The 15,146-nt window shown below is 39.7% G+C and overlaps 1 pseudogene; it reads right to left on the bottom strand.

Annotated features, from left to right (window-relative positions):
* Positions 1-1,454: 1,454 nt before the first annotated feature.
* On the bottom strand, positions 1,455-1,800 carry LOC104253318 (histone H4-like; annotated as a pseudogene).
* Positions 1,801-15,146: the final 13,346 nt, after the last annotated feature.

The raw sequence follows: 15,146 nt of genomic DNA, 5'->3' as shown, positions 1-15,146 counted from the left end.
TAATTATTGCTGTTTACAGTGGTAAGGAAGAATGTTTTATCTGATGGGATAGAAGTCACTACTACATGAACAAAGGGAAGTTTCATAACCTAAAGCACAGGGCAAAGATGTCAGAGAAAGAATTTTCTACCTGACTAGAAAATCATTAACAGCCTTTGATAAGAATAATAAATGATGCCCAGATGACATTAGGAGAGATCTAAGAAGGAAAGAAAGACATGGGAAAAATCTGAGACTAAAGGAGAAAGAGGTATATAAGCAAGAACTAGTCTTCAACACGTTGCATCAGAACTGCAGGATCAGACCATTAAAGAGAAAGAGATGTGGCTTCTGCAGAAAAAAAAAGGCTTTTGAGTAATCCTATGTACAGTGGGTATGAGTGCTGTGAAAAGATTTTGTACCTTCTTAAACCCAGACTTTTTAGGATGTCATTTTTGTATAATCAAAGAATTCTTTTTAGGTCATTCTGTGTAAGACAATCTTGTTATCAGATCATGTAGTAACAACAACAATAATTTTAAAAAAAGGAAAATATATTATTATCTTGGAATGCATGCATGGAAGTATTATGTACAGTAGGCTGGAATTAGGATAATACTCAATCCAGTAAATCATAGCAGCAAACATAAGGCAAGAATGCTAACATGTACTGCAGGGGGGATTAGGTAGAGCTTGTATTACGTATAAGAACTTGTGCACTTTCTTTACAGATTAAATTAATCCTCAGTGTTTGCTCTTATAAAATCAGATTTTTATTTATTTGCATGGTTTTTAAATCAAAGTCCTTTTATAACCAAAATATTACAGTGGAATGTATATTCAAGAATGCTCTTATTTTATGAGGTCTCTTGTGTGAAATTCCCACTGATATAATGGGACACCTGTGTGCATGAGGACAGTAAGGTCAGGCTGTGTAATCAAAGGGACAGAGATATCACCAAGGACACCAGTTGTGCTCTGTACAAATTATATTAAGTACTTGGTCTTAAAGTGAAAAAGTTATGTAACTTTTTTAGTAAAACAAACAGGAACTCCTACAATGTAATCTTGCGACTTTTTGAATTTTCAAATGGACATTTTATTTTAAAGTATAATTCTTAAAAGCCTGATCCAGTGTCAACTGAAGTGCCATAAAAATGTTTCCAGTGACTGTAGTGGGTTTTAGATCCAGCGCAAGGTTTCTCAAATGGCTTATTGAAGAAATTTCCATTCACGGTGTGTTATTCAAACTTAGCAAGCGCAGAGAATGCCATTAGGAATATGTAAAATTAGACGTTACATGAAGACCAAGGTGCTGAGAACTAACACAGAATAAGAGGACTAGAGGTTATGGGGAAAAAAAATCCCTTGAATTGGGAAACTGGGATCAAAGTAGGCAGGTAAAAGGTTTCTGAAATGGAGAATCTACTAACCTTGGTCTGAAATATGGAAACCTTTGGGGTTAGAGGACCAGCTTAGCCTCCAGATCTGTGCAGGGCATAACCTTGACACTTCATGGCATAGACTATGCATATCCATAGCAGTCACAATCTTCCACTTGGTGTGCTTGGTACAGGTGACAGCTGCCTGGAGTACCTTCTGAAATCACCCTTCCAGACCATGTGAGTTTCTGCAAATGACACCTAAAATGTGTTTCACACCCAGCATGAAACACAGATGATGAGGAGCTGGCTTGGTTATGTTCTGGATGTTATCTTGCAGAACCTTCTGGTGGCATTTACTACTTATTTCTCCAAGTCCTTTACCACCACTTATCTTGACTAGTAACATTGGCTTGATGAGGGAGATAGAAATGGTCATGCTAAATGACAGAAAATGTGTTGTTAAAGGGCGTGTGACCTGTGAGGGAAGACCAAACTCTTCACCCTTCCAAGTAAATGAAGATGGGTGCCCTGGGACCCCCATGGAGACCAGCAATGGAAGGGCTAAGGTAGCAGTGACACACTTAATGTGTTTTACTTGGTGGCACCTGCCCTAAATCATAGCCTCTACTCAACTCAGGATCCTGTGTGCCAGGCAAATCCAGTAAATAGGACAGCACCAGCAAAGTCTGGTAAGGGAGATCCATGCCTAGGACAGGAGGGAGACTAGGATGATGCTAAAATCTGAAATATAGGCACCACAGGAAGGAAGATGGGGCAGGGACTAGAAGTGTGAGTCTTCTCTTCAAAGCAGGAGACTTGCCAAATCAGTAAAAAGCTGCTGCACTAGGCTTAAGTATTTCTGGGCACATTGCAGGGTGCTCTGAAGGTTACTTCAGCATTCCTGAGGCAGCCCAAGACTGTCTTAGCAAACTCAAGCTGCTGGCAGGAGAAGCTGCAGCACAAGCTTTTTTATGCTACTGCACTGCTCAGAAAATGTACAATTAAAAAAAAATTAAAAAAAAAAAATCCAAGAGGAACATGTTCAGTTACAGTTAAAGAAGCACTGCAGAGATTTCAGAACACACCCAAACAAACCACTGAAAAAAAGAATAAAAAAATGTATATATTAGGGTAGAACAATAAGGTTCATCTGCCCAATTTCAAAACAGCTTATAAACTAGTTTATGAAACTGCACATTCAAATTTTTGCTGGCCATGTTGGCAAGAAAGTGAGTAAGATTTCTGTGTGGTTTAAAGGACAGCAAGCAATGATTTCAAGGGAATATAAAAGTCAAGACAGAAAGAAGACCTGTGTTTATACCCTTGATATATCATCCCATATTTTCTAAATACAGTAACAAAAAAAAAGTACTCAGAATCCTGATACCTTGTTACAAAGTATACATAAGATAAAGATTAAGACGCAAGTAAGAATGGATTTTAAATATAGCTGTCACAACAACTTATAATTATAATGTCTTGATGTTAATCTCTCTGGCACAGCAAAGACTAAAGAATCACATACTTGCTTACTGAAACAATCATTTTCTTTGTCAAATATTCATCACTGATGTCATCTTTCTGAAGTTTTTTTAAAATATGTTGCCAATCACCTTTTTTGCAGCACTAGTTTTAGTCAAATGTCAGTTGGGAATTTTCTCCCCCCGTCAGTCAACAAAATCCATTTCCAACATCCATTCTGGCAAACCAACCCAGCACCACTAAGCATCATAAACAGTTTGCTTTTGGGCTAGAAGCCACCTCTATAAAGACAGTTTCACAAAAGGAAACTAACAGTCTCTGGCACCCTCATATTTCTTTGGGCAAAGAACAAAGTTGCTAGACTACTATACCACCTTTAAAATTTCATTAGCATTCGTGAAAATAAACAAATAATCAAACAAATCTATGAGTTTCCTGAAATCCATGTCTTGGACCCTGTGTATACAAGCAGAGGTCTGACCTCTAACTTCAAGTGGAAGTAGTTTCATGTCTTAAAAAGAAAAAAAAAAGGGGGGTGGGGGTGGTGGGGGTGACACCATAAATAGAGAGAAGAGGGAAAAAAGTAGATATGACAGTTAAATGAGGAAAACTGGGGGTTAACTTTTGTATGAAAACTTAAGGTAGAGTAAGAAAGAAGCCATACCTCAGCCTTACCATGAAGGGCCGGTATTTTGAAGTCAGACAGATATAAATCTGTACAGAGAGCGTAAGACCCAGCTTTTACCTTCAGCTTAATTTCCAAATAGCTCAAAAGGGATTTTTTTCAACTGGCATTGGAGAACAGCATGGAGAACAGCTACAGCATGACTGTAGCTGATGGTCATGCAGCAGCCCATGCTAAGAATAGGATAAAAAGGAGCTGGGTACGCATTTGGGCACAATGTCGATTCACTGAAACCGGAAAATTTTGTGGAAGCTTCCATATTTAAGTGAACCTCTTTTTGGAAAGGTTTTCAGGTCCCAAAATAGAATTTCTGGGGAAAATACAACACAACACCAAAACAGACAACAGTGTGGTGATCAATATGACTTGGCTGCAAGAGGGGCAGGTCCTATCAAAAGCCTGCCAGGTTCCCTGCCAGTTTGGCTGGTGACCTGAAAGGGAACAAAGCTTGCAGTGTCTCCAGGCAGTCCTGCCATCTGGACTGGCTCCACATGATGAATCCTGAGGTCTCTAGGGACTGCAGTTCCAGGAAAGCTCTGCCACAGAGGCGTCTTGCAGGTCACTGTCTCAAGAAGTTCCCTGTGTTGGAGGTCCCAGCTCCCAAGACTGCTTGACTCCGGCTAGAGATGACAGTGAGCAAATGGTCTGGGAGAATCAGGAGACAAGGGCTGAGCCAAGAAACTTAGTCTTGGGTTTGCAGCTTCCTACAGAAATTGAACAAATGATCTTATTCCTAAATAATTTTACTGCTTCTGTGGAGTGCTTTTTTTTTCTGAAAGGTCTGGGTTTTTTAGAAGACTTTCCTGCAAAACAGAAATTCCAATGGATTCTTCTAATTAAATCTAACACAAACTAAATATTATAGTAGGCACCCGTATTGTACCCCTTCCAGTATCACTGTAAAAAAGATGGGGGATCACGAAAGACAGACAAGGAAATTTTATTTGCATGAATACTTCTGCTCCTCATGCAATGCAACAATAGGAAATTATGCCAAGATCAGTACACAAATACAATCTAGAAAACTGTTTGCTAATCAAGTGCTTATTTTTCACTACAATTCACTACAGCCTACCATTACCACCATTCTCCCCATTTAGGGTACAAGCATTACAGTCAAAGGCTCTTTTCCTGGGAGTAGTGTCTACAGGATGGATGCAGAATGGACAGGTTTCTGCAGCAGCATGGCTTGGGTTTCTCCTCTTTTTAAAATCTGGCTGTTGGTTTTCCTAAAGCATCCCAAGCCCAGCTTTTTTGCTTTCATGTTTATTAAGGAAATTAAAAGCTGCAGTAGTCACTTCATGCTCTTACAAATTCTCTCCAGCCTGCTGATTTTTCCTACTCTTCCTCACTTCCTGAACAGGATCATCGGGGTGTGAAAGCCTACGGCATTCTCTCGCAGAATATAAAAGTCTGTTCAAACTGGAAGATAACATGCTTATTTTCTGGTTTATATCACTTTCAGACTCAAGTGAAATCACACATTCAAATGAAAATCACTGCAAAATTGGAGATAGGGTTTAACTGAAACTTGGGAGTGTGCACATGTCCATCTTTCAAGCTGCAAAAAAAAAACCCCTCTTTTTCCCACTGTATCTCATCAGGTGCTTAAGTTTACAGTCTGTTTGCATATCCATTAAAGTTTTATTTTTGCCTAGTAATGATTTCCCTACACCCTTGATCCTCCAAAAGTATGTTCTAGGTTATAACACGATTCTGTTGCTTTCAGTGAAACAATATTCATAAAGGACATACACAAAGTGGCACAGGAATGAGAAAATATACTTCAGCACTACAGAACCTGGTTATTATTAAACATCATTAATTACATCCGTTTTAAATGGGGCCTCAAGAGGTGATCAAAGCTTCAATCTGTCAGGGACTGTAAGCACTGAGGAGCGAGCAGTCTTTGCCCCGAGATGCTGTGAGTCTAAGTGTCAGAAGACAGACAGCGGGCTAGATATCATAATGAAGTCAAAAGAAAAAGGACAAAATATCAGTGAAACTAAACTGAACATAATAAGCTTAAACCACAGCAGACCGGCTGCTTACAACTTCTACGTGTCCAAATCAAATCAACTTTGGGCCTCTGCCTGTTTCTAAAATTTAACCTGCATTTTTCACATTCTTCAGCTAGCAGACAATGCAGCACCAAGTGTTAACTACCGCACAGCCATGAGGGTTTAGTGTGTGGGATCCTCTGAGCTGACATGGCCATTCCCCTTTGTTAGCTCATTTTTGTTGCCAGGACCTGCTGCCAACCTGCCAGAAGCCGTCTGTTTCATCCCTGCCACAGAGCCAGTTTCCAAACAGCTGTCATGGCAAACAGTGTTCGAAACTCTGCTGCCAGTAAGTTAACTATTCAAGTATTTTTAAAATGTGGGAGGGGTGATTTAAAACCATGCATAATGTAGACACAGACACTTGTGTTTGCACTGGAATTATCATGCTTCTCAGATGCTTGAAGGAACGTTAGGTCAGCAGCTATATCAAGTCATGTCATTTGCTTTGCTGATTTTAATTCCTATCCAGTGATAGATCTTCCTTGTCAGATGGCTCGCTAGCTACTTTCCATCTTGTATTTTGGTAAATTGCAATGCAATTCTCAATCCATATTAATTCTATAACACAGTTAATGACAAATGAGTTAATCATGATGAAACCATTACAGAGGTTCCTTTGGGTTACCTACTTATGCTGCTGTCAGTATTACACCGTCATTGCACTCAAATTAAAGGATCATTATGGCATATACTGAATATTTGGCTTCACAGCAGGTAAGTTCTGTTCAACACATCTAGGATGCTGAGAAACAGTCTCCTTTGGTTCCCCCTCTCCAAAATATCACCAGCAGGAGAAAACCCAATGGGACTACCTTATGAAAATATTCCTAGTATGACCTGCTTAATATTTACTTCCAGAATGCTCTTGAGACTACTCCGTATTTCACAGCAGCAGCTGGTATTAATATGATCGCTTAGTGCCCAGTGTTCATACTGCTCTTACTGTGCTGCTTTTACAAATTCCTAACTCCCTGGTGCAAAAGATATTATAGCATGTACAGTAACAAACCCAAAAGAAAAGACTGCAAGTTGTTTCTTTTCACTATCATCACCACCATCCCTGTCCTGACGCACCGGATAACTGGATGCTGCAGGAAACACCAAGTCTATTCATTCTTCTGCCAAGTGTCCTCTGCAAGGTGCGATAAACTAGAGGTGCGCTGAAAATTTTCCCTGAGACATGCTAAATAATCTCCTTAAGCCCAATTCCTAGAAGGCAGGTTACATATACAGGTGACTACCCTCAAGGGCACCTGGGGAACACTCTTTATAGCAGCACAGAAAAAAACACTAAAATGCTCAGTTCTTGGGGAAAAGTTCTGCAGTTATCTCAACCATCAGGGGACCATGGTATAATCTAACTGTAAGCTTCAATTCACTTCACTATGTACTTGTAATTTCACTTACTCTAGATTTGTACAAATAAGAAGGTAGAGTGAATTTGCTCCGCTGTTTTTATCCCTTAACAGTGCAAATGCCAAGACTTAGTTTCCTGTTCAGGTGCACCAAGCAGAAAACATGATAGTGGTACAAGTCAATGGAGGGAAGAATTGGGTTCATACCTATACCTAACCAATTCTGAATACGATGGCAGAAATACCCGGAGACATATAGAAGTAACTTCAGGCCTCTCAGGGCTCCTATTTTTCATGAGACTCATCCAAATGCTTTCTGCCTGACTACATATGGATGCAGGAAGATCGCTAAGGGGGCTTTAGCTCCCTGCAACATCAACAGCTGCCTTGGCACCTGCACTGGCATCACCGCTGTCCATCGCTCCCCAGAAGCTAACCTCGCACAACTCACGCGTTTCCAGCACCCGCTCCAGCACCCTGCCTCCGCCGGGCAGCCTGGCACCCCTGACCCGGCTCCCTTCCCTTACCCGGTGCTGCACTGTCTCCTACACCGGGAAAGCAGACCCCAGGGACTGATTGCCACTCCTAAGGGTCTGAAAGGTTATTCTGGAAATGAAGTAGAAAAAAACGCCACAGTGTTTCAAAGTCCAGGAATATCTTTTAATCCTACTAAGTTTTCCTACATCATGGACAGCAAATAGTAACAGTGAAGGGGCAATGAGTGGAAAAGGTGAGGAAAAAATCAGTGCTTTGCTTATTTTCTCACTTTGGGATACTCCCCAAATTAGGAAAATTCTCTCCTGCAAGATCAAATATGAAAGGGAAGGCCATACTGCATTAACAGAAGAAAACACATCAGCTAAGCAACCAAGGTGAGCAATTTCTTCTTAAATACAGTTTCAGCAGCATCAGAATGGAAAATGGCAAGCTTCAATAGTTCCCCCTTCGCTAACAAATGCTCATGCTTATGGGTTTGTGTTTTTTTTTTAATTTTGGGGTTTTTTAAGACAATGTTGAAGCACTTGTATGAGCCTACTATGAACTTCTCAGCACTCTGAAAGAAATATTGGACTAGAAGGGACCCGCTTACTGTGTTCCGGGTGAGTAAGTTTAAACACAACACAAATATTCCCATTGGGAACCACTTTCCTGGCTTGGCTTGAAAGAGTCTAGTGCCTGGATCTTGTTTAAAAAAATACGATCGGCCAAAGTCAGAGAGTACTCAAAAGAAAAGAGAAATAAAACCAAAACAAAACAAAGAAACCCAGCATGACCCATGGGCTGCCCCAGTGACAGTTTCACAGAATTCTACAATCACACTGTGGCACATTTCTAACACTTTTCATTAACAAAAAGATACTATTTTCTGTACAATCGTGCCAAAAGAAGAAGAGAAAGCAGTTTTGGCTTTGAAAACACTGCTGTTAGTTCTAAACTGAGCTGTAGCACAAAGAACACTGCTAACACAATTATACCTGCATTAGAAGCCTATTAAAAAAAATCACATTGAACCAGGACATGAACTGACTCTTTAAGGTAACTGAAATACATACAAACTCACATTTTCTTTGAGAAGTGCCATCACAGAAAGATAAAACAACAGAACAGGCAAGAGAGTTTTGATTTAGAAAAAGAACCCAAACCCTTTCCCTCATTAAAAATACTTCTGCAGAAATAGTCTTACTCCAAAGCTCTTCTGATTATATAGCCGTAAAAATCATATGTACTATATCACTAGTTCACAATTTTACAAATACCAATAATATTCTTTTATGAGCTTAAAAATCTGGTTACATACAAAAATAATAATCTAGGTGCAACTTTATTAAATAACAATGACTGAGTGAACATCATAAGCCAAAGTACAAAACCAAGCTTTTTAGCTTGCTATCTAAAACAAAGAAAAGGGAGGGAAGTGTTTGCCAAAGATGTGACAAACGGCTGTTTTCTTTGCTATTTTTCTGGAAGTATTATTGACACAGAAAGCAAACACGAAACCTTAAAATATGCCAAACCGCATCCATGTAAGATAACTTTGCATTGTGTAGGACTTTTAAGACAAAATTCCAGCATAAGGCTGTCAAAATAATAGCTCCAAAGGGCCCATTTACATTTTCCTAGCAGCTAATGAACTGCCATGGAAAATGGCAGCAGGCGAGCTTATGGGAAGCATCTTTAAATCTGTTTTTCCTCTTTCTAAAATATGAGCCCAAGCACTACACTTAGGAGTGAAACACTCCCTGTTGGCTCCAAACAAAGACTGAAAGACTCCTAGTGTATCTTTGAGAAAAATTCATGAAAGCGATACTCATTTGTCATACACAAAGGAAAAACGAAAGGAAAAAGTAAAGTACTGCTCAGCTAAAAGAAAATACCAAACGGCGGAAAAAAACACATGGACAGCTTTAACCTGCATTTTATAATATCTACTATCAGTGCTTAAAAGAAAACTACATGCAAGAGGAAAGAGTATTCACTATCGGGTTTTGTGTGCCAATAGTTACTCTGAGACAGCAAGCCTGACAGAACCTAACTTCACGCAGTGCCTGGATTACAGCTGACCTGCACTCAAAAGCTTCTCTACAATACAATAACATATCCTAATTAGCTCTAATAAAAGACTCTTTAGAGGCACAGCTCTTCATAGCCGTCTTTTGACCTCTGGGGAAACAGATGAGAGTATGAACACTTGAAACAAATTAATTACAAATTGTTTACTTTCTATCCAGACAGTATAAACCAGTTTTGTCTTAATTGGGAAAATAGAGATTGACTTTGCATAATTGGAAAATAGGGTATAAAGACTGACTGCTTTTTGGATGGTGACACATGGTCTGTGTCTCAAGTTTACTTAGTTCCCGACATTTTGATAAAATGATTGCAAAACAGTAATAGCGAAACCAAGGTATCATTAAACTGATGAAGCATAGTTGATTAAATATTTAGCTAGCCAGAAGAACGTGGGTCACATGAATGTCGGTGACAAAGAAAAGCTTATGTAAAGGTGATGACCTGGGATATAACCTAGTCTGATTAGCAAGGAAACAACCTAGCACTTTGATAGGGTCGCTAAAAAGAAAGTTGGAGGGAGCCACTTAAAAATCCTCCTCCCTGAGAGTTTCCACTTTGATTTAACAGTACACAGTGTAACTCGCCCCTCGCCCCCCTGTTAGTTTCTATTGTGCAATCATCCAAAATTCCCAAGAAAAATTTTCTCACAACTGCTCTGGAGAAAGAACCCAACAAAGGAACAAGTGTCTTATTGTCCGTGCCTCATTTCCACAGTTACCATTGCCTGTTCCTTTCTTAATCATAGGCAATAGACAAGATTCATATATTAAGGAATGTTTAAATTATCAAGGAAAACAGAGAAACTATGTCAGAACTGCAGAATATAGGAGCATGTCCTGGCACTTGGGTCTGGGTAGGCACCTCTGCTACATCCTTACTATGCAATGGGATAAATCTTGAGTGTGCAATAACCCTTCCCCTGATGAATAAACTCAAATACATTGCCTACAAGGGAATGACAGCATATTCTGGCTAGGTCGCTAACTTAAACAATTAAAAGGGCAGAACTGTGGGAATGCTACAACACAAGATTATTCGGTCAAGCGTAATATCAACAGCTTGACAAGCCGTGCCTCATTCAACCTCTGTTCCCTTCCACCCAAGCTTTCCTCACTGCCGAAGTGTTTGTGCAGATAGCTACTTCCAAAGGTATGTAGGAGCACCCAAGTGAGACAAAGGTAGAGAGTACTGAGACAAAAAGATGACTTAATGGCATCTCACTGTTGTTTCAGTCCCAGTTTTGTAATTATGCATAGCATCATTTTGATTATATGGTGCCAACGTCTGGGACTCCAAGCCACAGTCAGCTTTTATTTTTTCCTTCTCTGCTTTTCACAAAAAACTTCAAGTTTCTAGGGAACGCAAGCATCAATTTCTAATGGCACAGGCATCTTTCTCTTCAGCTGTCAAAAAAAGATGTAATCAGCTGAGAATTTGTGCTTCACTGCTTCCATTCTGTTATTTAACAGTGATAAATAAGGATCAACATTTGACTCCACGGTCTGAGTGAGACCCTCATTATTGTCATGCTGTTTTCCACTGAACAATTCTACTGCAAAGAATAAGAGTCCGAAGAGACACGAGTACACCTGAGCTTCCAAACTGCTTCATGTCTCATCTTGAGCCACATTTCAGTGTGCAGGAATTTAAGCTGTTTATATATAAAATATTACATACTTTTTCCTCTCCACTGACAATTTTTTAGAAAACTACTTTGCTTCCAGGCTGATATTTGTCTTACCCCCAATAAGCTTGTATTTCTGAGGGAAGGACCATACACTTAAATCTTTCAGCAAGAGTCCTCTCAAGGCTAGCATAAAAAGAACAAAAAAATGGACATTTTTGCACTCCTATACATTTGAATGCATCCTTTAAGATCAGTCGTTCTGGATGGTATCTTAGGAATTGCCATCTTGATGCTTCTAAATGAAGTCCTATTTGTTTGAGAGCTCCCCTTTAAACTAAGTTCAGGATTGGGAGTGTTTTCCACACTGCTTGCTTTTTCAGGGAACGTCATCTGAAGGTCTAACTGTATTAATTGCAATTCCTGTTTTGCCTGAGACTAAATTCGGCATCTTTGCTTTATTCATCAGGATTCATTTCCAGAAGCCTGCTTTAGCCAGCATCTGAATTACAGACTACCAGCAATGTGCAACATAAGCATATGCATAACAGAGTGAGTTCCAAATAGTTTATATACTCCTTAAATTCCCTAATTCCTTCACTCTGCTACAAACTTTCTGCATGACTTCAGACAAGCCTTTTCACTGTACCTCAGTCATCTCCCACAAAACTGAAATAATTACACAAGCCTTTTATGTATGAGTTACACATGCAGGGGAAGCTCAGAGTGAAATGCTCAGAGGTAGACAGGGTTGCAGAGATTACTTTAATAATGTTTCTAAGAAAGTTCTATTGAAGAACAACTTCAGTGGATAATTTTCATCAAAAATCTGCATTTTGAACAACCCACGCAAGACAAAGTGTGCCCTACGGAATAAGAAGAATCATTATCCCCTACACTCTCATAATTGTCCTTGCTTCTTTTGGGGACACACATGTATGTCACTGTCACTATACTGAGCTATTTAGCTCCCTATCTAGCTCCAGCTGGGGCCATCAGTCTAAGAAAAAGTAAAAGCAGAGCAAACATTCATTCTTCCCCTGTTACTCACCTAGTCTCCAGCTATTTTCATAGCATTTCCTGAGCCTTATATGGTCTCTCTACTGAGTAGCACCCAATGGATTCCTCTTCAGAGCACTTGATCAGTCTCCCTTTGAACTCATGCAATGTGAAGATGGAAAGGATATACTCCCCTTACCTCCTCCCCCTGCCAAAAACTGATGCCAAACACATTGTGCTAGCATATGTCACAGAATCACAGAATCACGAAGACCTGTAAGATCACGAAGTCCAACCATCAACCCAACACCACCATGCCCACTAAATCATGTCCCCAAGTGCCACGTCTACACGTTTTTTGAACACGTCCAATGATGGTGACTCCACCACCTCCCTGGACAGCCTGTTCCAGTGTTTCACCACTCTCTCCGTAAAGACATTTTTCCTAATATCCAGCCTAAACCTCCCCTGGCGCAACTTGAGGCCATTTCCTCTCATTCTATCGCTAGTTACATGGGAGAAAAGACCAACGCCCACCTCACCACAACGCCCTTGCAGGTAATTGTAGAGAGCGATAAGGTCTCCCCTCAGCCTCCTCTTCTCCAGACTGAACAACCCCAGCTCCCTCAGCCGCTCCTCCTAAGACTTGTGCTCCAGACCCCTCACCAGCTTCGTTGCACTTCTCTGGACACGCTCCAGCACCTCTATGTCCTTCTCATAGTGAGAGTCTTACCTCAGCAGACTGTTTTGAGCTCTTCTACTTAATTGCCAACATTTTTATGCTCCTGCCCATAGTGCTCTAGAGATAAAAATAAAGCCACAAGTATCCAGTGCAGGGCCCAAAACCCCAAAACCTCCTGAGTAAAAGACAATAACACCATAGTTAAAACTGTGGTAAGTCATAAGAAACACACCACTACTACTAAGAAAGAAAACTTGGCACAATGTTAAAGTACAATGAACAAGCAGCAGAAAACCTGCCCACAGCATTAAACACTGGGAACAAAAACATACAGAAAAATGACAGATTGTTCATGAAGCAGATTGCATATTATTTATGATTACTATCTCACACCATTCTTTAAAGGTTCTTCCTAACACTGCCTGCTGCTTGCCACTGCATTTATAACAAACTTTCTTAAAGATCAAATTGTACCAGGAAACTGTCTCAGTGTTAATGGAAGTTTGTGTACGTGTTAAATGCTTCACATAAGCCTCTGATCTACCAGAAGGAAGGTACCAATTGCTTTTACAATATATATTTAAATTCAGTTAACCTAAGGCAAATGATGTCTGCTGGATCTGGATCTAGGTGTGTTTGTATGGTTAACTTTTCAACCTTTTTAAAAAAATTTTGGGTAGGATAGTGCAGATTTATCAAAAATCATCAAGCTGTGTTTTTTTTATTAAAGTTCTTATTGAAATTCAAGAAGTCTTAAGAAAAGCATTTCCATGGAATATTGCCTTTTATATATTGTCAGTTTGATACATGAGCTCTCTTTCTAGTGTGAGAATGACTTACAAATATGCTCTCTGAGCCATCATATTGCATCTTGAGCTCTTTCTTGGAACTGAGACTCAGGAAAAATATGCAAGTCTGATTTATATTTTATGAATGAACTAATTTGATGAAAATAGAAGGAAAAATAAGCCATTTTATTCAGTCAAGCAGAATTGAGGAAGCAAAACCTAGGAAGAGAAAAAAGAAAGTCTTATCAAGTATAATAATACATAATAAAATAATCCATTAAAGCTGCCCAATTAAGAACTTTTTAGCATGTCAGCTAAGGTGAAGAATCTCAGAGATCTGAAAATCAGTAAAACCATCTTCTAGGGGAGTTGTAATAAAATGTGAAGCAGTTATGGCTGATGAGCTCGTGAGTGAAATGTAGGGAAAAAAGTTCTTCTGATTATAAAAAATGTAGCTTTGCAGTTATAGAAAAGCCTCTAGACCATAAGTGAATTTGAAATAATCTAAATTAATAAGAATAGGACATACAGAAATAAAATGAAGAAAATATACAGGGTTTACAACACAAAAAAAAAAAAAAACAAAAACCCACCAAGATTTACAACACAAGATTGCAGATAATGATAAAAGGAAAAAATGAACAAAGAATGGTTGGAGTTGGGTTTTATTTTCAATTTACAGTACACTGAAAGTTTAAAAACAAACAAACAAAAAAACCAAACAAACTCTGAATGTCTTTTCCTGGTATATCCCTAATGTAGCATCCTACATTAGCTGATGAGTTGATTTATATCTGTCTGGCCTTACCAAGACACAGCTCTCCATTACTACAGTGTCATACGATAACAGCCCATTGCTGTGGTGCAACCTTGAGAGAAGTACATCACACAGGGAAATAAGATACGTGACACCTGTATCACCTTGTCCAATTTCTTTTGGATAACAGGCTTTATAATAATTTCAAATTACATCTTCAAACTATTTTTTGTCCCCACTATTCCAGCTTGGTAGCCACTTCAGAGTGGCTTTGTGAATACTCACTTTTATGGTTAGAAATGGAGCCACTCAGAAATTGTCTGGCAAAACAAGAGTCACATTGGAAACAGCCATCAGTTGAATCTAATCTGATTTAATAAACCACCTTGGATTTAGCTTTCAAAGAACTGAAGTGAAATCTTGCCTGACTTCCCAGTAGGTGGCTGGAAGCCTGGAGTGCCAACATCCCCAAAGTTCAGGTAGCTAGCCATGGGCAGGGACTTTGGACGTCCCTGCTATGTAACCTGCACCAGTGCCAGAGATCCTGAAGCTTTTAATTATCTTGACTGTGGGTGTCCAGAGGCCTGACAGCCCTGGGAGCCCTGCACACAGGGAGGAACCTGTGCTGGCTGCACATCCTGAGCCACTTGAGGCTCCGTTAACCAGGCCAACGAGTTTTACGCGTGCTGGTGCCATTCTCAGGATAAAGTTAAATGCTGTAACAGAGCAGGCCTGCCAAGGAGGCAAACACTAAAATGGCAATACCCTACTTTGCC

The sequence above is a fragment of the Gavia stellata genome, chromosome 1 (assembly GCF_030936135.1).
Source record: "Gavia stellata isolate bGavSte3 chromosome 1, bGavSte3.hap2, whole genome shotgun sequence".
Lineage (NCBI taxonomy): Eukaryota > Metazoa > Chordata > Aves > Gaviiformes > Gaviidae > Gavia > Gavia stellata.
Note: the sequence above shows the minus strand (reverse complement) of the source record. Positions and strands in the feature narration are given on the sequence as shown.